General features: G+C 42.4%; 1 long non-coding RNA gene across 7 annotated transcripts in view; it reads left to right on the top strand.

The window, feature by feature from the left end:
- The window catches only part of LOC138988535 (uncharacterized), a 79,048-nt gene that overhangs the window by 21,910 nt on the left and 30,793 nt on the right, over nucleotides 1-26,345 (top strand). For 4 of the 7 annotated variants that reach the window (XR_011464804.1, XR_011464809.1, XR_011464807.1 and 1 more), the window contains exon 2: nucleotides 5,884-6,010. This is a non-coding gene — a long non-coding RNA (uncharacterized lncRNA). Of the gene's footprint in view, nucleotides 1-5,883; nucleotides 6,011-17,375; nucleotides 17,519-17,617; nucleotides 19,389-26,345 lie in introns of all 7 variants that reach the window. The other 3 variants (XR_011464810.1, XR_011464806.1, XR_011464808.1) reach the window with 2 other exon arrangements.

The following is a 26,345-nucleotide window of genomic DNA, read 5'->3' as shown; positions in this document are numbered from 1 at the left end:
TACAGATGAAACATTCAGCGGCTTCTAACTTGAAAGAGGAATTTTCCAGCCTGAAGAAACCACCAGGAAACTCAGGAAACTAAGTCTAAGGGGGTGGCCCATCTGGAGCCCTTCGGAACACCTTCCTGTCGAAGTGGGGAGGTGCTGGGAGGGAGTGGAGCCAGATGTGAGCTCAAAAACCAAGCTCAAGATTTGACTCTAGCATAAGTAATTGAAGACCAATGAGCTTTTAAAGCAAATAAATTAGGTAATGATTTACTAGAGTTATTAGAATGTGAAACCCATGAGGGGCAGGGATTCTGGTCTGTTTCACTTTTCAGAAGGCTGGTCATTACTGAATAAATAATGCATGAATGAGTGAATGAATGGATGTGTTGCACAAAGGTTACTCTGGCAGCAGTGAGAGGACCAACAGGAGTGGGCGAGTCCTGGAAGAGAAGTCAGGAGGTGTGGGAATACAGGGTCCCAGGTGAGGGTCTGCATAGAGAGCGGGGACTGAGTGAAGGGCTGGTGAGACCACCTCTAAGGTGACTTATCGCTTTACTCCGATGGTTGGGCCCTCACATTTGCAGTAACTCTGCACGGTGTCTGGCCCAGAGTGGCTGCTCAAGAACCATTTGTTGAACTTTCAGCAAAAGAATTTTCTAGGTCTACCCAAAGATGGGACCACCTGCCCTTCACTCTAGCAGTATTGTGGCTGGTCTGGGATTTCCTCCTCCAAAAACTGGTCATCCTTACAGTGTTTCTTCCCAGTTTACTTAGAGCATTTGCAGACATTGCCTCATCTGATCCTTATCACAATCCTGAGACGTAGGAGCCATTAGCTCCATTTCACAGATGCAGAGACAGAGGCAAGAGAGGCTGTGTGACTTCACCAGGGCAAAACGTGGGAGAGATGGAATTCAGTCCCAGGTTTGCCAGTGTGCACGTCCAGGCTTCTTTCATCATTTAGGTAGAAAGATGTGAGTAGCAAATGTGAAAAGGCACAAGACAGCCTGTGGATTCAGTGCTAGGCTTAACTTGCTCAGTTATGTCCAACTCTTTGCAATCGTCTGGACTGTAGCCCTCCAGGCTCTTCTGTCCATTGATTCTCCAGGGAAGAATACTTGAGTGGGTAGCCATTTCCTTCTCCAGGGGATCTTCCTGACCCAGGGGGTGAACCCGAGTCTCCTGCATTGCATGCAAATTCCTTACCGTCTGAACCACCAGGAAAGCCCCTATGGATTCAGTGCTAAGTGGGTATTAATAGTCACAGTTTGTGTTCATTGAATGCTTCCTGTGTGCCCGGTACTGCTCCAAGCAGGTAACACATGTCACTCATTTATTCCTCAAACGCTCTTTGCATTGGGTCTGTCATTCTCCCCATATTACAGATGTGGCAAAGTATAAGAGGCAGATAAGGGCTCACACTGCCAGGAAAGGCCTTAGGAAGTGGTAAGCCTGTGGGTGGCGGAGGAGGAAGGCATTCTTGGAGGGAGGCCTGGCTTGAGTAAAAAAGGTGTGGAGGATTGGACAGAAGAGAGCAGACTTCTATCAGAAGAGGAGGGGAGGCTGAGGGAGCTTGTTAATATGGCCTGTCTGCTCTCCAGAAGAAAGCAGACCTGCCTGATTGAGGTCTGGCCACAGTAGGGCCTAGGACAGGGACCGGGGTGATGGGCATGCCCTCCACAGTGATGAGGAGGACACAGGAGAGGTAGAGATGGCTGCTGGTCAGGATACTACAGACCCAGTCCTGATGAGGGATGTTGAAATAGTAGACATTGAGAAAGAGGGAGAATGCTTTCCCAAGGAAGGGTGGATGGGATAGGTCAGCAGCCACCTCTGAGTGTCACATGCAGTTTTAGGTGGCACATTTTTAGATGCCTGTAGACCAAACATTGGCCTTCCCTGGTGGTGCAATGGTAAAGAAACTGCCTGCCAATGCAGGAGACACAGTTTCAATCCCCAGGTCAGGAAGATTCCCTAGAGAAGGAAATGGCAACCCACTCCCAGGGATTTCCCAGGATTCTTGCCTGGGAAATCCCATGGACAGAAGAGCCTCACGGGCTACAGTCCATGGTGTTGCAAAAGTGTTAGACATGACTTAGCAACTACAGACAGAAATTGCATACTGGTGCCCATGGGTTTTTGTTTTGCCTGCACAGTATTGACACGTACAGTATTTTGTTTTAATTAATTACCAATTTTAAAAAATCAGGACATTTCAAATACAAATCCAGATTTCCTATTTCTCTTGGAAATTGAGAGATCTGGCAAAACTGGGGCCGCACTTCTGAGTGGTGACAACTGGCTGAAACGGAAATGGTTGTTTCCAGTAACCAGGGCAGCCACTCTCTTTGCTGCAGTCGCCACCACTCCCTATTGTGCTCCACCCATCGCACCCACTGATGTCACTGGCTTTTGGTGCCCATAAGCACTGTCTGCAACACCTGATTTGGATAAACTGGAGCATGTCTGGAGGAGAGGCCAGACCAGTTAGTGACTTGAAATATGTAATAGGAAGACTAGCTGGAGTGATGGGGGATGTTTACCCTCTGGAGTCGTGATGATAGCCTTAATGCTCAAAGGACTAAGATACAGACAGAGGAGGGAAGTCTGTCCTGTGACAACCCAGAAAAAAATTGGGAACAGTGAAAACCTATCTGTGGGAAGCACGGGGAGGCAATTTTCAGCTCAACCTAAGGCTGCTTTTCAACATCATAACTGTTTCAAGATGTAACGGGCAATGTCCGGAAGTGACCAACTCCCTGGTGTGGAGGTGGATCAGGCTGAGCCTGGGCAACAGTTTGGCCCCGGCCGTTCAGAGGGAATCCAAGTGTTGTGTGGGCAGCTGAATCGCATGCCCTTCATGGTTTCTTCAGCCCTTCAGGGCTAGATTCTGTGCCCATAGGCTGGATGCCAAGGTGAGGGAGAGGGAAGAGCTAAACTGGTTCCTGTGTGGCTGGTCTGGAAGCCTGAATGCAGCGGCTGCTGCTGCTGCTGGGAGAAGTGGGGAATTTAAGATGCAGTTGAGTGGCAGGAGAGGCAGGATCGTATGTTTTCTGTGGTGCAGCATGAAAGTCTTTGGGTCAGACCTGTTGGATCCGTAAGAGAGGCATGTTGGATGACCTCCAGGGACCCTGCCTGCTGAGGCCACCTGATGCCCTGATGGGAACCTGGACAGTCAGGCTCTGTCCAAGAGGGACAGGGTAGGGGGTGGAATGCCTGGTGTGGGGGGCTCCTGGAGACAGCTGCTGTAAATGTACTTCCTAAACGGGAAAGGGAGCTGTGATGTTGTGATTTAAAAATGATAAATATATATTTAGTCTTCTTGCTTCCGGCACAGAGCTCCTTGGAAAACCCTTGAAATTTCCTCAGTGATAAGAGCAACCTAAGGTGTCTTTAATTATGTTAATGAGGTGACTTTTGGACCCACTTAAAAATGAGGACTGTGGTGTTGGAGAAGACTCTTGAGAGTCCCTTGGACTGCAAGGAGATCAAACCAGTGATTCCTAAATGAAATCAACCCTAAATATTCACTGGAAGGACTGATGCTGAAGCTGAAACTCCAATACTTTGGCCACCTGATGCAAAGAGTGGACTCACTGGAAAAGACCCTGATGCTGGGAAAGATTGAGGGCAGTAGGAGAAGGGGATGACAGAGGACAAGATGGTTGGATGGCATCACCGACTCAATGGACGTGACTTTGAGCAAACTCTGGGAGATAATGAAGGACAGGGAAGCCTGGAGTACTGCAGGCCATGGGGTCACAAAGAGTCTTACATGACTGAGCGACTGAAAAACAACAACAAAAGGATGAGGACTGTTTGCCTGGAGAATCAACCAGGTGATTAGAGGCTTGGAACTTTCAGTCTCACACTTTCAGTCTCACCCCCTGATCTCTGGAAGGGGGAGAGGGATTGGAGGTTCAATCAGTTGCACTGGTCAGTGATTTCATCCATCATGCCTTAATAGTGAAGCCTCCATAAAACCCAGAAGGGTAGAGTTTGGAGAGCTCCTGGGCTGGTGAACACTTGGAGACTGGGGACAGTGTCCTGCTCAGAGACAGTGTGAAAGCCCCAAGCTCCTTCCCCATACTTTGCTCTGTGCATCTCTTCTATCTGGCTGTTCCTGAGTTAAATCCTTTTCAAACCTAATAAATGTTTTTTCTGAGTTCTGTGAGCCATAATCAAACCCAAGGAGAGGATCTTGGGACTCTCTGATATAGCCAGAAGTGAAACCAAGCACCTCCAAAACCAAATTCTCCTGCTGAGTTTATGATTAACTTTTCTCTCCAAAACTTGATTCCCATTCTTGTCCCACCCCTGATTCTGATAGTGAAAGCTCAACTTCTCTGTGCACTGATGCCAAATCAAATCTCAGAGACAGAGTTTTGGGTGAAGTAGAAAAGGATAGCTTTACTGCTTTGCCTGGCAAAGGGGGACATAGCAGGCTAATGCCCTCAAGACCAAGTGTCCCAACTTGAGGAAGATAGTGACAAGTTTTATAGTAAAAGTAGGGTGTGATCAGCTCGTGAACATTCTTCTGATGGGCTGGTGGTGAGATAAGTGGGAGTCAACATCATCAACTTTCAGGTCCAACTGTCTGGGGTCCACATACTTGTGGGCAGCATAACATCATTAATCATTAACTTCTCCCACCTGGAGGGGGTTTCAGTATCTGCAAAATAGCTCAAAGATATTATGTATCCATTGATGGGGAAACAGGACCTTGCCCAAAGGCTGCTCTTGACTGTTTGTCCCTGGTCTCCCATTCCGTCCCTTCCCTAATTAAAAACTGCTTGAATCTGCTCATTGGAACTCAGGGAAGGTCATGAAGGCTGAATGAAAACTGTTTCCTATAATCAAAGAAATGGGGGATACAGAAAGACCTTGTGCCCAGGAGCCCCACTGGGACCTGCAGGGTATCACTTCCTTCAGGGTTGAGTAGGATCAAAGAAAAGGTAGGATCAAAACTAAGCAGGACCCTCCAGGGTACAAAAATCACTCTGTTCCTCTGTTTCTTATTTGTAGAAAAAGGCTTTGGTCTCCTTAGGTTTCCCTGAGTTCCAAAGAACAGACTCAAACAGTTACTAATTAGGGAAGTGAGAGAATGCAGAAACAAAGGAAAAACTGTCAAACAAGAAAAGTAAACATAGCTAAAACAACTGTTCAGCCCCAAAGCATAGTCCTAGCTCCTCTTCAAAGGATATACATAACAAACTGACACATATCTTTGACTGTTCTGCAGAAACTAAGACCACCACCAACACCCACCCACACACACACACCCAGGTGGAAGGATGGGACCATCTGCTGACCCCAGACTGGTTGGAACCAGAAGATTGATGATGAAGATTCTGGAAACATCACCTTGTTACCTCATCACCAACCAATCAGAAGAAAGTCCGTGAACTGATACCTTCTTCAGTGCAGCTTTACATCTTCTCAGAAAGAACACTAAATAAGTCAGGGGTACATTTTTCAAGGTTTTTTAAAAAGCCGGACCAGCACATACACAAGAAGTCAGTATGGCCTTAGCATCTGGAAAGGGAGTCTTAGCGTTGAAGGCATACCAGAATTGACGTCCCAGAACGGGAGGCATTTAATCTTTATTTTTAACATGAACAATTCTTTATTTCTGGTCAATGTGCCCCTTTCTTTAATAGTTAAAGCAGATGTACAATGTATGTTTGATAAGCCACAAACAGGTTGTTCCAGTTAGCATAAAATTCAAGTTAACTCATGTATAAGCCAGCATGACTTCCTCATACCTCAATATGTGAGCATTTCTTTTGTCAATTGCATGGTGATGTGGGGGGAAAAAAAAAAAACCCACATGTTGGAATCAGGGTGCAGAATCAAAGGAGCATATACTTCTCTGAGTTCACCTTTTTGTTACAGGAAGGGGGACCCCTTTCAGGGCCTGAGAGTGGGCTCTTGTCTAACACTTGGAAATGAATGGTCTGAGAAGACACGCATGTTGACAAGAGACTTTATTGTGAAAGAGTGCCTGGGAGAGAGCAGCAGGGTAAGTGAACCCAGGAGCACTGCTCTGCCACGTGACTCACAGTCTTGGGTTTTATGGTGTTGGGGTTAGTTTCCAGGTTGTCTCTGGCCAGATGTTTTGACTTGGGGTCCTTCCTGGTGGCACATGCAGAACAGAACCAGAATTTCCCATATCACAAGGCAGAATGGTCATCACAAGTCATAGCACAGAACACAAAGTATAAAACAAATAGGCAAAGCTATCCTAATCACACTCCCTTAAAGACAAGATTGCAGTCTCTAAGAAAATCTTCTACTTCCATGGTCACAGGACTTTAGATCCAAACACTGACAGAGTAAATTGAAATATCTCGGGTCTTCAAAGATTTCAAAGGAAGGAAAGGAGGCCAGGTTAACTAAGAGGGGAAGGACAAGGGGCCAAAGGGTGGCTTTACAGATGTCTCCTGCTGCCTGCAGATGCTCAGGCATTATGGAACTTTTCCCTGGGCTTCCAGAAAAGGAGGACAGGAAGTTGGCCCAACCAGAAACTAGAAACCAGGTGCCAAACACTAGACGGGAATTCAAGTTTTCTGCCCTCTGGAAGAGATCAGGCTCCAACCCTCAGATCAGGCTGAGGCCCTTCAACCAGACTCCTGTGTCCGGAACCAGAATAGAAGAAAAAAGGATAGGATAGGAGGGGTTGAAAAGAGCAAAGGGAGAGGGAAGAAGGGGAAAGAGATCAACAAAGTCTCTTGTTCCTTACCCAGTCACGTCACTCTGGCCTGCTGTCTGTGTAAGAAGAACAGAGACAAAAGGATCCCAGTTGTGGCTGCTGGGCCTAGTCCGTCAGCAGGCGAACTGGTCCCCAAGCACCCTGAGTGGTCAGGATGTCAGTCATAACAAAGAAGAGGTCCCACTTGAGTTGCCATTTGTTGCAGGAAGGGGCCTTGAGTGGACTCTTGTCCAACACTTGGAAATGAATTGTCTGAGGAGACACACGGGCTGACAAAGCAAGAGACTTTACCAAGACAAGACATATGGATGGAGAGGAGGAGGGTAACGGAACCGAGGAGAACTGCTCTGCTGTGTGGCTTGCAGTCTCAGGTTTTATGGTAATGGGGTTAGTTTCCAGGTTGTCTCTGACCAATCGTTCCTACTCAGGGTCCTTCCTGGAGATGTGTGTATTACTCAACCAAGATGGATTTCAGCGAGAATTCTGGGAGGTTGGTAGGACATAAGGACTGACATCTCCTCTCGTTTCTTCCTCCCTCCTTCTGACCGTCCCTGAATTCTTCCAGTTAGTGGTAGTTTGGTAGTTCCGCATCCGACCTCCTAAGATAACTCATGCAGGTGGTTACTATAGGCCTGGCCAGGGCAGGCAGTTTTGATCAGTGCTTGCCTAATGTTTTTATATAGTTTTGATTTCTTAATCATGAAAATATTTTACATATTCAAAAAGCAAAGTTAAACAGAAAAAAACATTTTTTTAAAGAAGCAAACCTTAAACAGAAAGCAGATAGAAATTACAGCCAATTACATATAACCAACCACACTCGCTTATGTAACTTTAAATCCAATAATGGGACATTTTCTAAGACTAAAAAGAAGTGACCAGAACCCTGATCTTTGCTTGGGAGGCTTGTTGAAAGGAGGAATTGGGGGTGGTGTCTCTGAAAGGGTTCTCTATCTGTGTAGGATACCGATATCTGGGTAGATATTATCTTGTGATTTTAAAGGAATGTTATTTGCTTGAGCTCTCTAGGACTGTTTACAGCAAAGCAAACGTTTTAATAAGTGGATGCACACCAAATGACATAGCATCTAGGGTTGCCTCAGGTTGTGAAAACAGCGCCTACCCCACCTCCACCCCCAAGGCGGTTGCAGGTGCCTGAGTGGAAAGCACCCCCTGCAGGACAATATTTGCGGAGCTCTTGTCTCCCCAACACCCTCTTGTGTGTATTATTTAGGTTGGTGCAAAAGTAATTGTGGTTTTGAATCATTGAAATTTGCCGTTTGATATTGGAATATGTTATTTTTTAAAGTTTATTTATTTTTTATTGAAGGATAATTGCTTTACAGAATTTTGTTGTTTTTCTGTCAAACCTCAATGTAAATCAGCCATAGGTATACATATATCCCCTCCCTCCTGAACCCCCCTCCCATTTCCCTTCCCATCCCACCTCTCCAGGTTTACACAGAGCCCCTCTTTGAGTTTCCTGAGCCATACAGCAAATTCCCGTCAGCCATTGATTTTACACATGATAATGTAAGTTTCCATGTTTCTCTTTCCATACATCTCACCCTCTCCTCCCCTCTCCCCATGTCCATAAGTCTATTCTCTATGTCTGTTTTTCCATTGCTGCCCTGTAAATAAATTCTTCAGTACCATTCTTCTAGATTCCGTATATATGCATGAGAATACTATATTTATCTTTCTCTTTCTGACTTACTTCACTCTGTATAATAGGTTCTGGGTTCATCTACCTCATTAGAACTGACTCAAAGGCGTTCCTTTTTAAAGCTGAGTAATATTCCATTGTGTATATGTACCACAACTTTATCCATTCATTTATCGATGGATATCTAGGTTGCTTTCATGTTCTAGCTATTGTAAATAGTGCTGCAATGAACAATGGAATACATGTGTCTTTTTCAATTTTGTTTTCCTCAGGGTGGGAAATGCCTAGGAGTGGGAGTGCTGGGTCGTATGGTGGTTTTATTCTTAGTTTTTTAAGGAATCTCCATACTATCTTCCATAGTGGCTGTATCAATTTACATTCCCACCAACAGTGCAAGAGTGTTCCCTTTTTTCCACACCCTCTCCAGTATTTATTGTTTGTAGACTTTTTGATGATGGCCATTCTGACCAATGTGAGGTGATATCTCATTGTAGTTTTGATTTGCATTTCTCTAACAATGAGCAATATTGAGCATCTTTTTATGTGTGTATTAACCATCTGTATGTCTTCTTTGGAGAAATGTCTGTTTAGGTCTTTTTCCCACTTTTTGATTGGGTTATTTGTTTTTCTGGTATTGAGTTGTATGAGCTACTTGTATATTTTGGAAATTAATCCTTTGTCAGTTGTTTCATTTGCTATTGTTTTCTCCCATTCTGAGGGTTGTCTTTTCACCTTGCTTATAATTTCCTTTGCTGTGCAAAAGCTTTTAAGTTTAATCAGGTCCCACTTGTTTACTTTTGCTTTTATTTCCATTACTCTAGGAGGTGGGTCATAGAAGATCTTGCTTTGATTTATGTCATTGAGTATTCTGCCTATGTTTTCCTCTAAGAGTTTTATAGTTTTATAGTTTCTGGTCTTACATTTAGGTCTTTAATCCATTTTGAGTTTATCTTTGTGTATGGTGTTAGGAAGTGCTCTAATTTCATTCTTTTACATGTAGCTGTCTAGTTTTCCCAGCACCATTTATTGAAAAGGCTGTCTTTGCCCCATTGTATATTCTTACCTCCTTTGTCAAAAATAAGGTACCCATAGGTACATGGGTTTATTTCTGGGCTTTCTGTCTTGTTCCATTGGTCTATATTTCTGTTCTTGTGCCTGTACCATACTGTCTTGATGACTGTAGTTTTGTAGTATAATCTGAAGTCAGGAAGGTTTATTCCTCTAGCTCCATTCTTCTTTCTCAGACTGCTTTGGCTATTCGGGGTTTTGTGTTTCCATATGAACTGTGAAATTTTTTGTTCTAGTTCTGTGAAAAATGTCATTGGTAATTTGATAGGGATCACACTGAATCTATAGATTGTGTTTGGTAATATAATCATTTCCACAATATTGATTCTTCCTACCCAGGGACATGGAATAGCTCTCCATCTGTTTACGGCATCTTTGATTTCTTTCATTAGTGTCTTATAATTTTCTGTGTACAGTTCTTTTGTCTCCTTAGGTAAGTTTATTCCTAGATATTTAATTCTTTTTGTTGCAGTGGTGAATGGGATTGATTCCTTAATTTCTCTTTCTGATTTTCCATTGTTAGTATATAGAAATGCAAGTGATTTCTGTGTATTGATTTTGTATCCTGCAACTTTGCTGAATTCACTGATTAGCTCTAGTGATTTTCTGATACTATATTTAGGGTTTTCTATGTACAGTATCATGTCATCTGCAAACAGTGAGAGCTTTATTTCTTTTCCAATCTGGATTCCTTTTATTTCTTTTTTCTTCTCTGATTGCTATAGCTAGGACTTCCAGAACTATGTTGAATAATAGTGGTGAAAGTGGACACCCTTGTCTTATTCCTGATCTTAGGGGGAATGGTTTCAGTTTTTCACCATTGAGAATAATGTTTTAGTTCAGTTCAGTTCAGTTCAGTCACTCAGTCGTGTCTGACTCTTTGTGACCCCATGAACAGCAGCACACCAGGCCTCTCTGTCCATCCCCAACTCCCAGAGTCCACCCAAACCCATGTCCATTGAGTCGGTGATGCCATCCAACCATCTCATCCTCTGTCGTCCCCTTCTCCTCCTGCCCTCAAACTTTCCCAGCATCAAGGTCTTTTCAGATGAGTCAGCTCTTTGCATTAGGTGGCCAAAGTATTGGAGTTTCAACTTCAACATCAGTCCTTCCAATGAACACCCAGGACTGATCTCCTTTAGGATGGACTGGTTGGATCTCCTTGCAGTCCAAGGGACTCTCAAGAGTCTTCTCCAACACCACAGTTCAAAAGCATCAATTCTTCGGTGCTCAGCTTTCTTTATAGTCCAGCTCTCACATCCATACATGACCACTGGAAAAACCATAGCCTTGACTAGACGGACCTTTGTTGGCAAAGTAATGTCTCTGCTTTTTAATATGCTGTCTAGGTTGGTCATAACTTTCCTTCCAAGGAGTAAGCGTCTTTTCATTTCATGGTTGCAGTCACCATCTGCAGTGATTTTGGAGCCCAAAAAAATAAAGTCAGCCATTGTTTCCACTGTTTCCCCATCTATTTGCCATAAAGTGATGGGACCAGATGCCATGATCTTCATTTTCTGAATGTTGAGCTTTAAGCCAACTTTTTCACTCTCCTCTTTCACTTTCATCACGAGGCTCTTTAGTTCTTCTTCACTTTCTGCCATAAGGATGGTATCATCTGCATTTCTGAGGTTATTGATATTTCTCCTGGCAATCTTGATTCCAGCTTGTGCTTCCTCCAGCCCAGCGTTTCTCATGATGTACTCTGCATAGAAGTTAAATAAGCAGGGTGACAATATACAGCCTTGACGTACTCCTTTTCCTATTTGGAACCAGTCTGTTGTTCCATGTCCAGTTCTAACTGTTGCTTCCTGACCTGCATACAGGTTTCTCAAGAGGCAGGTCAGGTGGCCTGGTATTCCCATCTCTTTCAGAATTTTCCACAGTTTATTGTGATCCACACAGTCAAAGGCTTTGGCATAGTCAGTAAAGCAAAATTAGATGTTTTTCTGGAACTCTCTTGCTTTTTCGATGATCCAGCGGCTGTTGGCAATTTGATCTCTGGTTCCTCTGCCTTTTCTAAAACTAGCTTGAATATCTGGAAGTTCATAGTTCACGTATTGGCTTATCATATATGGCCTTTGCTATGTTGAGGTAGGTTCCTTCTATGCCCATTTTTTGAAGAGTTTTAATCATAAATGGGTGCTGAATTTTGTCGAAGGCTTTTTCTGCATCTATTGAGATTGTCATGTGGTTTTTATCTTTCAATTTGTTAGTATGATATATCACATTGATTGATTTGTATATATCGAAGAATCCTTATATCCCTGGAATAAACCCAACTTGATCATGGTGTATGAGCTATTTGATGTGTTGCTGAATTCTGTTTGCTAAAATTTTGTTGAGAATTTTTGCATCTATGTTCATCAGTGATATTGGCCTTTTAGTTTTCTTTTTTTGTGTTGTCTTTGTCTGGTTTTGGATCAGGGTGATGGTGGCCTTGCAGAATGAGTTTGGAAGTGTTCCTTTCTCTGAAATTTTTTGAAAGAGTTTTAGAAGGATTAGGCATTAGGTTTTCTCTAAAAGTTTGATAGAATTCTCCTGTGAAGTGATCTGGCCCTGGAATTTTGTTTTTTGGGAGATTTTTTGATCACAGCTTCAATTTCAGGGCTTGTAATTGGGTTGTTCATAATTTCTATTTCTTCCTGGTTCATTCTGGGAAGATTGTACTTTTCTAAGAATCTGTCCATTTCTTCCAGGTTATCCATTTTATTGCCATATTGTTGTTCATAATAGTCTCTTATAATCCTGTGTATTTCTGCATTGTCTGTTGTAACCTCTCCTTTTTCATTTCTAATTTTGTTGATTTGATTCTTCTCTCTTTTTTTCATGATGAGTCTGGCTAAAGGTTTGTCAATTTTGTTATCTTCTCAAAGAACCAGTTTTTAGTTTTATTAATCTTTACTACTGTTTCTTTCATTTCTTTCTATGAGCACCTTTATGATTTCTTTCCTTCTAATAATTTTGGGGTTTTTTTTGTTCTTTTTCCTGTTGTTTTAGGTATAAAGTTAGATTGTCTGATGTTTTTCTTGTTTCTTGAGGTAGGATTGTATTGCCATAAACTTCCCTCTTAGAACTGCTTTTGCTGCAACCATAGTTGTCGTGTTTTCATTGTCATTTGTTTCTAGAAATTTTTTTATTTCCCTTTTTATTTCTTCAGTAACCTGTTGGTTATTTAGAAACTCATTGTTTAATCTCCATGTGTTTGTGTTTCTTACAGTTTTTTTCTTGTAGTTGATATCTAGTCTCTTAGCATTGTGCTTGGAGAAGATGCTTGATACAATATCAATTTTATTAAATTTACTGAGGTTTGATTTGTGACCCAAGATGTGGTCTATCCTGGAGAATGTTCCATGTGCACTTGAGAAGAAGGTGTCTTCTGCATTTGTATGGAATGTCCTGAAGATATCAATGAGACCCATCTCATCTAATGTATCATTTAAGACCTTGTGTTTCCTTATTAATTTTTCTGTTTTGATGATCTGTCCATTGCTGTAAGTGGGGTATTAAAGTCTCCTACTATTATTATGTTCCTGTCAATTTCTCCTTTTATGTCTATTGAGGTGCTCCTATGTTTGATGCATCAGATCAGATCAGTCGCTCAGTCGTGTCCGACTCTCATAGATATCTATAATTGTTATGTCTTCCTCTTGGATTGATCCTTTGATCATTATGTAGTGTCCTTCCTTATCTCTTAAAATATTCTTTACTTTAAAGTCTATTTTGTCTGATATGAGGATTGCTACTCCAGCTTTCTTTTGCTTTCCATTTGCATGGAATATACTTTTCCAACCTCTCACTTTCAGTCTGTATGTGTCTTTAGGTCTGAAGTGGGTTTCTTGTAGACAGCATATAAATGGGTCTTGATTTTGTATCCATTTAGCCAGTCTGTGCCTTTTGGTTGGATCATTTAATCCATTTACATTTAAAGTAAGTATTGATATATATATGTTCCTTTTGCCATTTTCTTAATTGTTTGGGGTTGCTTTTGTAGATCTTTTTCCTTCTCTTGTATTTCTTGACTATATAAGTGCCTTTAACATTTGTTGTAAAGCTGCTTTTGTGGTACAGAATTCTCTTAACTTCTGCTTGTCTGAAAAGCTTTTTATTTCTCCATCAATTGTGAATGAGATCCTCGTTGGGTACAGTAATCTTGGTTGTAGATTTTTCCTTTTCAGCACCTTAAATATATCCTGCCATTCCCTTCTGGCGTGCAGAGTTTCTGCTGAAAAATTAGCTGTTAAACGTATGGGGTTTCCCTTGTATGTTACTTGTTGCTTTTCCCTTGCTGCTTTTAATATTCTTTCTCTGTGTTTAGTCTTTATTAGTTTGATTAGTATGTGTCTTGGCGTGTTTCTCCTTATGTTTATCCTGTATGGGACTCTTTGTGCCTCTTGGATTTGATTGATTATTTTCTTTTCCATGTTGGGGAAATTTTCAACTATAATCTCTTCAAAAAATTTCTCATACCCTTTCTTTTTATCTTCCTCTTCTGGGGCCCCTATAATTCAAGTGTTGGTGTGTTTGATATGTCCCAGAGGTCCCTGAGACTATCCTCAGTTCTTTTCATTCTTTTTACTTTATTCTGCTCTTCAAAAGTTATTTCTACCATTTTATCTTCCAGCTCACTGATTCGTTCTTCTGCTTCAGATATTCTGCTATTGATTCCTTTCAGAGTATTTTTAATTTCAGTAATTGTGTTGTTTGTCCGTGTATGTTTATTCTTTAATTCTTCTAGGTCTTTGTTAATTGATTCTTGCATTTTCTCCATTTTGTTTTCAAGGTTTTTGATGATCTTTACTATCATTATTCTGAATTCTTTTTCAGGTAATTTGCCTATTTCCTCTTTATATATTTGGACATCTGTGTTTCTAATTTGTTCCTTCATTTGTGTAGTATTTCTCCACCTTTTCATTATTTTTTTTTAAACTTATTGTATTTGAGGTCTCCTTTTCCCAGGCTTCAAGGTTGAATTCTTCCTTTTAGTTTTTGCCCTCCTAAGTTTGGTCCAGTAGTTTGTGTAAACTTCATATAGGGTGAGATTTGTGTGGAGTTTTTTGTTTGTTTTTTCCTCTGATTGGCAAGCCTGAGTGAGGTGGTAATCCTGTCTGCTGATGATTGGGTTTGTATTTTTGTTTTGCTTGTTGTTTAGATAAGGCATCCTGCACAGGGTGCTACTGGTAGTTGCCTGATGCCAGGTCTTGTATTCAAGTGATTTCCTTTGTGTGAGTTCTCACTATTTGATACTCCCTAAGGTTAGTTCTGGAGAAGGCAATGGCACCCCACTCCAGTACTTTTGCCTGGAAAATCCCATGGACGGAGGAGCCTGGTGGGCTGCAGTCCATGGGGTCGCTAGAGTCGGACACAACTGAGCGACTTCACTTTCACTTTTCACTTTCATGCATTGGAGAAGGAAATGGCAACCCACTCCAGTGTTCTTGCCTGGAGAATCCCAGGGACGGGGAAGCCTGGTGGGCGGCCATCTATGGGGTTGCACAGAGTCGGACACAACTGAAGCGACTTAGCAGCAGCAGCAAGGTTAGTTCTTTGGAAGTCTAGGGTCTTGGAGTCAGTGCTCCCACTCCAAAGGCTCAGAGCTTAATCTCTGGTCAGGAACGAAGATTCCACAAGTGGTTTGTATGGCATTAAATGAGCTTAAAACAAATACCCAAAAGTGAGAAACCAAAGATGAACCCCAGACAAATGGAGGTTACAGAATCAGGCAAATAATAATTAAAATAATTGAGTATACACATATTCATATACACCCATAAGCAAAGTCAAAACAGTCCAACAAAAATAAAGTACAACAGATTGACTTGGAGAACAAAAGAAACCAAAAATTATATCTACCAGTTAAGAACAAAACTAACTAAAGTACAAACTGGAAAACAAAACTAAAGCAAGGTGCCAATTGTGCAATAAAGCAATGAAAATAAAACTAACAAATATGTTGAGAGGAAAGGAAAGAAAGAATAGATATGCAAGGTTAAATAGAGGTATATAAAGAAAATTTATATACATTAAAGATTACCTGCAAGGGGAAAATATCAGTAGGAAAAGCAAACAAAGGAATAAATGTAGAAAAAAATAATAATAGGTTTAAAAAAAAAAAAAAAAAAAAGGTAAACTCACAGAACTTCAAAGTCCAACATAGAGGCAGAGGTTTATAACAACAATACAAAACATGACAAGGAAAAAAAACCTCAAAAACTTAATTATATTTCATAGTGCCAATAAAATTGACAACTACAACGGGGGCTGGGAGGGGGAAAAAAAGAAAAAAAATCCAGAAGAATCTAGAGAACAAGTCAAAACATAGGAATAATAAATGTTTTTCTTGAGTCACTGCTGTCAGAGTCCTTTCCCTCGCTGGGAGTCACAGTCCACCTCACCTCCCTAGGATGCCTTCCAACACTGTGCTGATCTCTGGACCTGTTGTGGGGGCAGCTCAGATTCTATTCTGGTCCTACTCCTGTGTGTTCTTGCTTCCAACGTCCATAGCTGTCATAGCGAGTGCCTTTTCTTTTGTGGGAGCTCTCAATGGCCTTTTATATATTCCATAGCACAGAGTCTGCCTAGTTGATCCTGTGGATTTAATCTGCAGCTTGTGCAGCTGTTGGGAAGGTTTGGGGTCTTTGTCCTTAGCCACACAGCCCCTGGGTTTCAGTTGTGGTTTTATTTCCACCTCTGTGTGTGGGTTGTCCACTGGGGTTTGCTTCTGAGGCTGCCCTGGAGGACTTGGGTTTGGCCCTGTGAGGGCCAGGTGTGGAAGTGGTGCAGTTGCTTGGGTTGCAGGGGTTCTGGCAACACCAGGTACTCAAGGGAGTTGGCGGCTAGGGCAGCAGGAAATACAGTGCTCTAGAAGGGTATGGCAACCAGTATTGGCCAATGTTCTCCAGTGTTCCTGCCTGGAGAATCCCCCTGACAGAGAAGCCTGGCAGGCCGCAGTCTACAGGGTCAGAAAGAGTTGGACACGACTGAAGTGACCCTGCGTGCATAGATGCAAGAATTTTTTTTTTGGCCTGTGGAAGCTCTGCCCCTGTGAGAGTAGAGCATGAAGGTGGTGCAGCTGCCTGTCTTGCGAGGACCCTGGTGGCACCAAGTGTGCAGGGACACAGACTACACAGACTGCCTCTGCCACAGGAGTTATGGTCCTCTCAGAGTCTTTTTTCGAGGCTTCTTTAGCTGGCGATCAGAAGGCCTCTTTGGCCAGTCTTTCTCCATAGTTCCACCTGTTTAGGCACTTAGAGGGCTCCCTTGCCTGGGATCCTTCTCTGTTGTTCAGCACATCAGGCACATAGAGGGGCTCCCCTGGCTGGGGTCCTACTCTAGATCGGCTCATCAGGCACTTAAAGGGGCACCCTGGGTGGGGTCCAGCTCTGTAGTCCAGTGTGTCTGACGTTTGATGGGCCAGCCTCTCTATTGTTCAGCTGCTGATCCTGGCATTTGGGGCGAGAGAGGCTTCAGTGATGGCTCCACCCCTATGCATGACTCAACAGTATCCCCTTGCTTCCATCCCTGCCCGCTTTCCTTCACAGACATTTCCCACCACAATCTCCTCCCTCACATCCCTTCAATCCGTCTCTCTGCAGTCAACAACAGCCCTCACCCTGGGATTGCGCCTCAATTGCTAAACTCCAGCTCCTAGCCACTGCACCTTCCAGGGGACCCTCATCCCTGTCCAGGGTATGTATGGCTGTGGCAAGGACTGTCTGATTCTCATTCCATTTAGGCTGCCACAGATCAGTTGTTTCACTCTCAGCCTTAAGTGTTTCTCCTCTGACTCAGACAGTTGCCCTGACAGGGGGATCAGACCCCTGCTTCAGTTCCCCCACCCGCCAAGGGCAGGTCCAGTCTACTAACAGTCCTGTTTTTCTCCTTAGTTTCTTCATCCTACCGGGTTTTGTGTGGTTCTATATATTCTTTTCCACTGGTCAGGCACTCCTGTCTTCTCTCAGCTGGTGCTCTGCATGCACTTCTGTGTCTGAAGGTGTGTTCCTGACGTATCCGTGGAGAGAGATGTACTCCACGTCCACCTCCTCGTCCGCCATCTTTAAATCTCCCCTGGAATGCATTCTTAAGTAAGTGTGGTTATATTATGCATCATTTTAATTCATATTTCTTGCTTTATGTTTTTTTGCTAACGACATTACTTGCTGTTTATTTTATGTTTATTTTAGACTATAGGAATAATGTTAGACAAGATGCAAATTTGAGTGATTTTTTAAGTTCAAGTTCAAAAATGGGTCATAAAGCAGAGGAGACAACTCACAACAGCAACAATGCATTTGGCCCAGGAACTGCTAATGAAATATACAGTGCAGTGGTGGCCCAAGAAGTTCTGAAAGGAGACAAGAGCCTTGAAGATGAGGAGCACAGTGGCTGGCCATTGGAAGTTGACAGTGACCAACTAAGATGATCATTGAAGCTGATCCTGTTACAACTACACAAAAAGATGCCAAAGAACTCAACGTCGACCATTCTACGGTTTTTTGGCATTTGAAGCAAATTGGAAAGGTGAAAAAGCTTGATAAGTGAAGGCCTAATGAGCTGACCACAGATCAAAAAAAAAATCATCATTTTGAAGTGTCATCTCTTATTTTATGCAACAACAATGAACCATTTCTCAATGGGATTGTGACATTGAAACAAGAAGTAAATTTGCACAATCAGCTCAGTGGTTGGACCGAGAAGATGCTCCAAAGCACTTCCCAAAGCCAAACTTTGCACCAAAAAAAAAGGATCATGGTCACTGATTGGTGATCTGCTGCCTGTCTAATCCATTACAGCTTTCTGAATCCCAGCATAACCATTACATCTAAGAAGTATGCTCAGCAAATTGATGAGATGTACCAAAAACTGCAACATCTGCAACCAGCACTGATCAACAGAAAGGGCCCAATTCTTCTCCATGACAATGCCCAACTGCACATCACACAACCAATGCTTCGCTTCAAAAGTTGAACAAATTGGGCTATGAAGTTTTGCCTCATCTGTCATATTCACCTGATCTCTCACCAACTGACTACCACTTCTTCAAGCATCTTGACAACTTTTTGCAGGGAAAACTCTTCCACAACCAGCTGCTGCTGCTGCTGCTAAGTTGCGTCAGTCATATCCAACTCTGTGCGACCCCATAGACGGCAGCCCACCAGGCTCCTCCGTCCCTGGGATTCTCCAGGCAAGAAAACTGGAGTGAGTTGCCAGTGTCTTCTCCGTCTACAACTAGCAGGATGCAGAAAATGCTTTCCAAGAGTTTGTTGAATCCTGAAGCCTGGAGTTTTATGCTACAGGAATAAACAAACTTATTTCTCATTAGCAAAAATGTGTTGATTGGAATAGTTTCTATTTTGATTAATAAAGCTGTGTTTGAGCCTAGTTATGATTTAAAATTCACGGTCTGAAACCAACGAAGCAGAGACATCACTTTGCCAACAAAGGTCTGTATAGTCAAAGCTATGGTTTTTCCAGTAGTCATGTATGCATGTGATGTGAGAGTTGGACCATAAAGAAGGCTGAGAGCTGAAGACCTGATGGTTTCGAATTGTGGTGGAGAAAACTCTTGAGAGTCACTTAGACTGAAAAATCAAACCAATCAATCCTAAAGGAAATCAACCCTGAACATTCATTGGAAGGACTGATGCTGGAGCTCCAATACTTTTGCCACCTGATATGAAGAGCCAACTCATTGGAAAAGACCCTGATACTGGGAAAGATTGAGGGCAAGAAGAGAAGGGGGTGACAGAGGATGAGATGGTTGAATGGCATCACTGACTCAATGGACATGAGTTTGAGCAAACTGCTTGTGACTTGAACCCATATGTGTGGAAATCCAACCCAGCCAAAACTCAGTCTTCCAACTAAGATCATAGACCTGGTTTCAGGACCTAATGAAGCTTAGGTTCTTGATGTCTCATTACAGAAAGAATTCAGTGAGAGACAAAGTGATAGGTAAGAAGTGGATTTATTCAGAGAGAAACACTCCACAGACAAGAGTGTGGGTCATTGCGAGGGCAAGTGCTGCCTCAAAATGTGGTGTGGTTAGCTTTTATGGGCTGGGTAATTTCATAGGCTAATGAGTAGGCCAGCATAAATCTGGTGTGCTGCAGTCCATGGGGACACAAAGAGTCGGATATGACTGAGCAACTGAACAACAAAGACAAGTGGAAGGATTATTCCAACTATTTGGGGGAAGGGGTGGAGATTTCCAGGAATTGGACCACCACTTACTTTTTGGTCAATCTTAGAACTGTCATGGTGCCTCTGGGTGTGTCCTTTAGCTTGCTGATTGAGGATCAGGGTCTAGTCAGAAGTTGACTTGTCTGCCATCTTGGACCCATTTGATTCTAATCGGTTGTATCTTCAGGCTATGTCATTCTTTCAAAAGTTGTGCCTTACCCCCTTCCCTCCTGTTTCGCCTTTAATGGGAAGAGACTAAGTTAGGGGCCACTCTGTTTCTTGAGGGGCAAGGGAACCACCCTCATCACCAAATGGTCCTAACAGAAAGAGAAAGTGAAGTGAAAGTGAAAGTTGCTCAGTCATGTCCAACTCTCTGCAATCCCATGGACTATATGGTCCATGGAATTCTCCAGGCCAGAATACTGGAGTGGGTAGCCTTTCCCTTCTCCAGGGAATCTTCCCAACCCAGGGATAGAACCCAGGTCTCCTGCATTGAAGGTGGATTCTTTACCAGCTGAGCCGCCAGGGCAGCCCTACAGAAAAGGAAAAGGAACAGATAAAACTGAAGCTAAAATAAAAAGCCTTAGTAGACCCTGGAATGTGGAATATGGAGGTTCCTGGCTTGGCTAAAGAAATCCAGCCAAGGATTACTAAGTTAAAAGTGTTCTGGAGTGTCTAAATATAAGGTACAAATTTTTTATACCTGGGAAAAATCCTCAAAAATGTTTGTAACTTGATTACCAAAATGGGAGGCTGCTGGTCCAGCTAAATTAGTCATAACTGATATTTGGGCTTCCCTTGTGGCTCAGCTGTTAAAGAATCTGCCTGCAATGTGGATCATCTGGGTTTGATCCCTGGGTTGGGGAAATCCCCTGGAGAAGGGAAAGGCTACCCACTCTAGTATTCTGGCCTGGAGAATTCCATAGACTGTATAGTCCATGGGGTCACAAACAGCTGGACCTGACTGAGCAACTTTCACTTTCAAGAATTTTTCAGGGAGTCCTTCTGCCCTAAACTAAATGAGGAAAAGTAAAACATTCCAACACAGGTAAATAGGTATGTCAGCCCTTGAATATCATTCCGGTAGCCATGCAATTCTTTGAAAAAGAAAAAAATTTTTGAAAAAAAAAAAAAACTGTCCTTGTTTTTCAAATCTAGTCTTTTTTTTTTTTCTCAAATCTAGTCTTTATAGGACCAGAGGTGTGGCTCCTTAAATAATCCAAAGCCCACCAATCCTTTTACCATTCCCCAAACCTTCCCTGTTTATCTTAAGAGGCTTGTAAATATTAAACAAAGGGGAAACAAACCAGTCAATCCTAAAGGAAATCAGTCCTGAATATCCATTGGAAAGACTGATACTGAAGCTGAAGCTCCAATACTTTGGCCACCTGATGTGAAAAACTGACTCACTGGAAAAGACCCTGATGCTGGGAAAGATTGAAGGCAGGAGGAGAAGGGGACAACAGAGGATGAGATGGTTGGATGGCATCACCGACTCAATGGATATAAGTTTGTGTAAGCTCCAGGAGTTGGTGATGGACAGGGAAGCGTGGTGTGCTGTAATTCATGGGGTCGCAAAGAGTCCTACACAACAGAGTGACTGAAATGAGCTAAACTGAACTGCAAAGAAACTTGCCTGTACCTTTGAAATGCAAATGTCCTTTCTGGTCTTATCAGGAACCTTATCTCTGCCTTCTTTCTAAAGTGCAAATTTTGAAGAGGATAAATAATTTAGAACTTGACTTGTCAAGGATAAATAGAAATCCTAAGTGTCTTTTCTGCAAACATTAGTAAAGAGTTTATCCATCTAGTCAAGTGAGCTTGATTTTTTCCATCTGCCAAAAATCCAATTTTAATCCAGCCTCTGAACTAATAAGTTTTACATTGCTGTACCTGACTCAGGGCTGAAATTTTGAAATGGGAGCTATGAGGCCACAGTATTTGTGTGTTCCTATGTATCTGTATATGTGTTGTAGTTGAATAGTGTTGGCAAAAATTAATTGGTAAAAGAACTCAATCGTTCTGGTTCAAGATGGTGAAGTAGAAAGACATGACTCATCTCCTCCTGCAAGAACACCAAAATTACAACTAGCTATTGAATAACCATTGACAGGAGGACGCTGGAACTCACCAAAAAAGGATACCCTATGTCCAAAGACAAAGAAGAAGCCAAAGCGAGATGGTAGGAGGGGCCTAAAATAGAATAAAATCAAATCCCATACCCTCCTGGTGGGTGACCCACAAACTGAAGAAGAATAATACCAAAGAAATTCCACTTTTGTGAAGGTTCTGAACCACACATCAGGCTTCCCAGCTGGAGGATCTGACCAAGGAACTGGGAATACCCAGGGAATCTGGCCTTGAAAGCCAGCAGGATTTGATTACAGGACATCCACAGGACTAGTGGAAACAGAGACTCAGTCTTGGAGGGCACAAGCAAAATCTTGTATGTACCAAGAGCCAGAGAAAAGGCTCAATGACCCTATAGGCAATTGAACCAAAACTACCAACTTGTGTTGGAGGGTCTCCTGTGGAGGTGTGGGTCAGCAGGGGCTCACCACAGGGATGGGAGCACTGGCAGCATCAGGTCGGGAAGGTTCCCTTTGGAATAAGCCCTCTTGGAGTTCACCATTAACCCTAGTATAGAGCCTGTACACCCCAGGGCTGGGTCACCTCAGGCCAAACAACTACCAGGGAGGGAGTGCAACCCCACCCATCAGCAGATAATTAGGTTAAAGATTTACTGAGCAAGGTCTTGCCCACCAGAGCAAGACCAAGTTTTTCCCATGCCAGTCCCTCCCATCAGGAAGCTTACACAAGGCTCCTAGCCTCATCCATCAGAGGGCAGATAGAAGAAGCAAGAAGAAGCACAGTCCCACAGTCCTAAACAAAAATGTATTACAGAAATTCAATCATGATGAGAAACCAGAAAGTTATATCCCATATGAAGGGACAAGATAAAACCCCAGAAAAGCAACTAAATGAAGTGGAGATAGGCAAACTTCCAGAAAAAAAGAGTTCAGAAAAATGATAGTGAAGATGATCCAGGATCTCAGGAAAACAATGGAGAAGATGCAAGAAAAGGCTACCAAACACCTAGAAGAATTGAACTAACAAACAGAGATGTATAATACACTGGAGGTGGTGGTTTAGTCGCTAAGTTATTTCTGACTCTTGTGACCCCACGGACTGGGAACCTACCCAGCTCCTCTGTCCATGGGATTCTCTAGGCAAGAATACTGGAGTGGGTTGCCATTTCCTTCTCCAGGAGAACCCAGGTCTCCTGCATTGCAGGCAGATTCTTTACTGACTGAGCTACAAGGGAAGCCCGTATAATACACTAGAAGGAATCAATAGCACAGTAACTGAGACAGAAGCACAGATAAATGACCTGGAGGACAGAATGGTGGAAATCACTGCCACAGAACAGAATATAGAAAAAAGAATGAAGAGAAGTGAAGACAGTCTAAGAGACCTCTGGGACAACATTAAAGGCACTAACATTAGCATTATAGGGGTCCCAGAAGGAGAAGAGAGAGTGAAAGAACCCGAGAAGATATTTGAAGAGCTAATACCTGAAAACTTCCATAACATGGAAATGGAAATAGTCAACCAAGTCCAGGAAGCACAGAGTCCCAGGCAGGATAACCCAAGGAGGAACACACTGAGACACATAGTAATCAAACTGACAAAAATTAAAGACAAAGATAAAACATTAAAAGCAACGAGGGAAAAACAACAAATAGCATACAAGTGATCTCCCATCAGACTATCTGCTGATTTCTCAACAGAAACTCTACAAACCAGAAGGGAGTGGCATGATATATTTAAAGTGATGAAAGGGAAGAACCTACAACCAAGAACACTCTACCTCTCCTTCAGATTTGATGAGAAATCAAGAGCTTTCCAGACAAGCAAAAGTTAAGGGAATTCAGCACCACCAAACCAGCTTTACAACAAATGCTAAAGGAATTTCTCTAGGCAGGAAACACAAGAGAAGGAAAAGACCTACAGAAAATAATCCCAAACCAATTTAGAAAATGGTAATAGGATCATACATATCAATAATAACCTTAAATACAAATGGATTAAATGCACCAACCAAAATACACAGACTGGCTGGATGATGAAAACATGTGCGTGCATGCACTTCCACTTACCACATCACTCTGCTTGACCTCCCCAACTGCATGTAATTATTTTATATCATTGTTAATCATGTTTCCATTATGACTTGCAATTGTAATTATCTTTTATTTTTTGTCTGGCTATTGATTGTGAAAACTGATAAACATCTTTCACTATTGGGATTATGTAACTATTACTCGCTTAACACCATTATATTATGATTGGTCAATGGAAAATAATAGAATTCTTTATTACCAAAACTGCCATTTAGTAGAAAAACCTGTATTTTTAAAATCCAGATGAATATCAGAATTATCTTGGAATTTTTTGAAAAGTACAAATGCTCAGATATTGCTTTTTTTCTCCAAAGTTTCAGATATGTTTCTAATGAGCAGCCATGTTTAAAAGCAACTGGACTATATGATTATCTTTTACTTTTATCTAGTTTGTTTCACTTTTTCTATTTCATATTCAGTGCTCCCATTTCATTTAGTTTATGTTTTCTAATTTCTCCACCTTTTTTTTTTTTTTTGGATGGTCTTTCTCAAGCCTCTATCAAGCATAGTAGAAAAGTTGTTGTATCAGATCAGATCAGTCGCTCAGTCGTGTCCGACTCTTTGTGACCCCATGAATCGCAGCATGCCAGGCCTCCCTGTCCATCACCAACTCCCGGAGTTCACTCAGACTCACGTCCATCGAGTCAGTGATGCCATCCAGCCATCTCATCCTCTGTCGTCCCCTTCTCCTCCTGCCCCCAATCCCTCCCAGCATCAGAGTCTTTTCCAATGAGTCAACTCTTCGCATGAGGTGGCCAAAGTACTGGAGTTTCAGCTTTAGCATCATTCCCTCCAAAGAAATCCCAGGGCTGATCTCCTTCAGAATGGACTGGTTGGATCTCCTTGCAGTCCAAGGGACTCTCAAGAGTCTTCTCCAACACCACAGTTCAAGAGCATCAATTCTTCAGCGCTCAGCCTTCTTCACAGTCCAACTCTCACATCCATACATGACCACAGGAAAAACCATAGCCTTGACTAGACGGACCTTTGTTGGCAAAGTAATGTCTCTGCTTTTCAATATGCTATCTAGATTGGTCATAACTTTTCTTCCAAGGAGTAAGAGTCTTTTAATTTCATGGCTGCAGTCACCATCTGCAGTGATTTTGGAGCCCAAAAAATAAAGTCTGGCACTGTTTCCACTGTTTCCCCATCTATTTCCCATGAAGTGATGGGACCAGATGCCATGATCTTCGTTTTCTGAATGTTGAGCTTTAAGCCAACTTTTTCACTCTCCACTTTCACTTTCATCAAGAGGCTTTTGAGTTCCTCTTCACTTTCTGCCATAAGGGTGGTGTCATCTGCATATCTGAGGTTATTGATATTTCTCCTGGCAATCTTGATTCCAGTTGTGCTTCTTCCAGTCCAGCGTTTCTCATGATGTACTCTGCGTATAAGTTAAATAAACAGGGTGACAATATACAGCCTTGACGAACTCCTTTTCCTATTTGGAACCAGTCTGTTGTTCCATGTCCAGTTCTAACTGTTGCTTCCTGACCTGCATACAAATTTCTCAAGAGGCAGATCAGGTGATCTGGTATTCCCGTCTCTTTCAGAATTTTCCACAGTTTATTGTGATCCACACAGTCAAAGGCTTTGGCATAGTCAATAAAGCAGGAATAGATGCTTTTCTGGAACTCTCTTGCTTTTTTGATGATCCAGCGGCTGTTGGCAATTTGATCTCTGGTTCCTCTGCCTTTTCTAAAACCAGCTTGAACACCTGGAAGTTCACGGTTCACGTATTGCTGAAGCCTGGCTTGGAGAATTTTGAGCATTACTTTACTAGCATGTGAGATGAGTGCAATTGTGCGGTAGTTTGAGCATTCTTTGGCATTGCCTTTCTTTGGGATTGGAATGAAAACTGACCTTTTCCAGTCCTGTGGCCACTGCTGAGTTTGCCAAATTTGCTGGCATATTGAGTGCAGCACTTTCACAGCATCATCTTTCAGGATTTGGAATAGCTCAACTGGAATTCCATCACCTCCACTAGCTTTGTTCATAGTGATGCTTTCTAAGGCCCACTTGACTTCACATTCCAGGATGTCTGGCTCTAGGTGAGTGATCACACCATTGTGATTATCTGGGTCATGAAGATCTTTTTTGTATAGTTCTTCTGTGTATTCTTGCCATCTCTTCTTAATATCTTCTGCTTCTGTTAGGTCCATACCATTTCTGTCCTTTATTGAGCCCATCTTTGCATGAAATGTTCCTTTGGTATCTCTGATTTTCTTGAAGAGATCCCTAGTCTTTCCCATTCTGTTGTTTTCCTCTATTTCTTTGCATTGATCACTGAAGAAGGCTTTCTTATCTCTTCTTGCTATTCTTTGGAACTCTGCATTCAGATGTTTATATCTTTCCTTTTCTCCTTTGCTTTTTTGCTTCTCTTCTTTTCACAGCTATTTGTAAGGCCTCCCCAGACAGCCATTTTGCTTTTTTGCATTTCTTTTCCAGGGGATGGTCTTGATCCCTGTCTCCTGTACAATGTCATGAACCTCATTCCATAATTCATCAGGCACTCCATCTATCAGATCTAGGCCCTTAAATCTAT

Source organism: Bos mutus, chromosome 7 (assembly GCF_027580195.1).
Source record: "Bos mutus isolate GX-2022 chromosome 7, NWIPB_WYAK_1.1, whole genome shotgun sequence".
Taxonomy (NCBI): Eukaryota; Metazoa; Chordata; class Mammalia; order Artiodactyla; family Bovidae; genus Bos; species Bos mutus.
The sequence above is the reverse complement of the archived record's forward strand: the minus strand, read 5'-3'. Positions and strand labels throughout refer to the sequence as shown.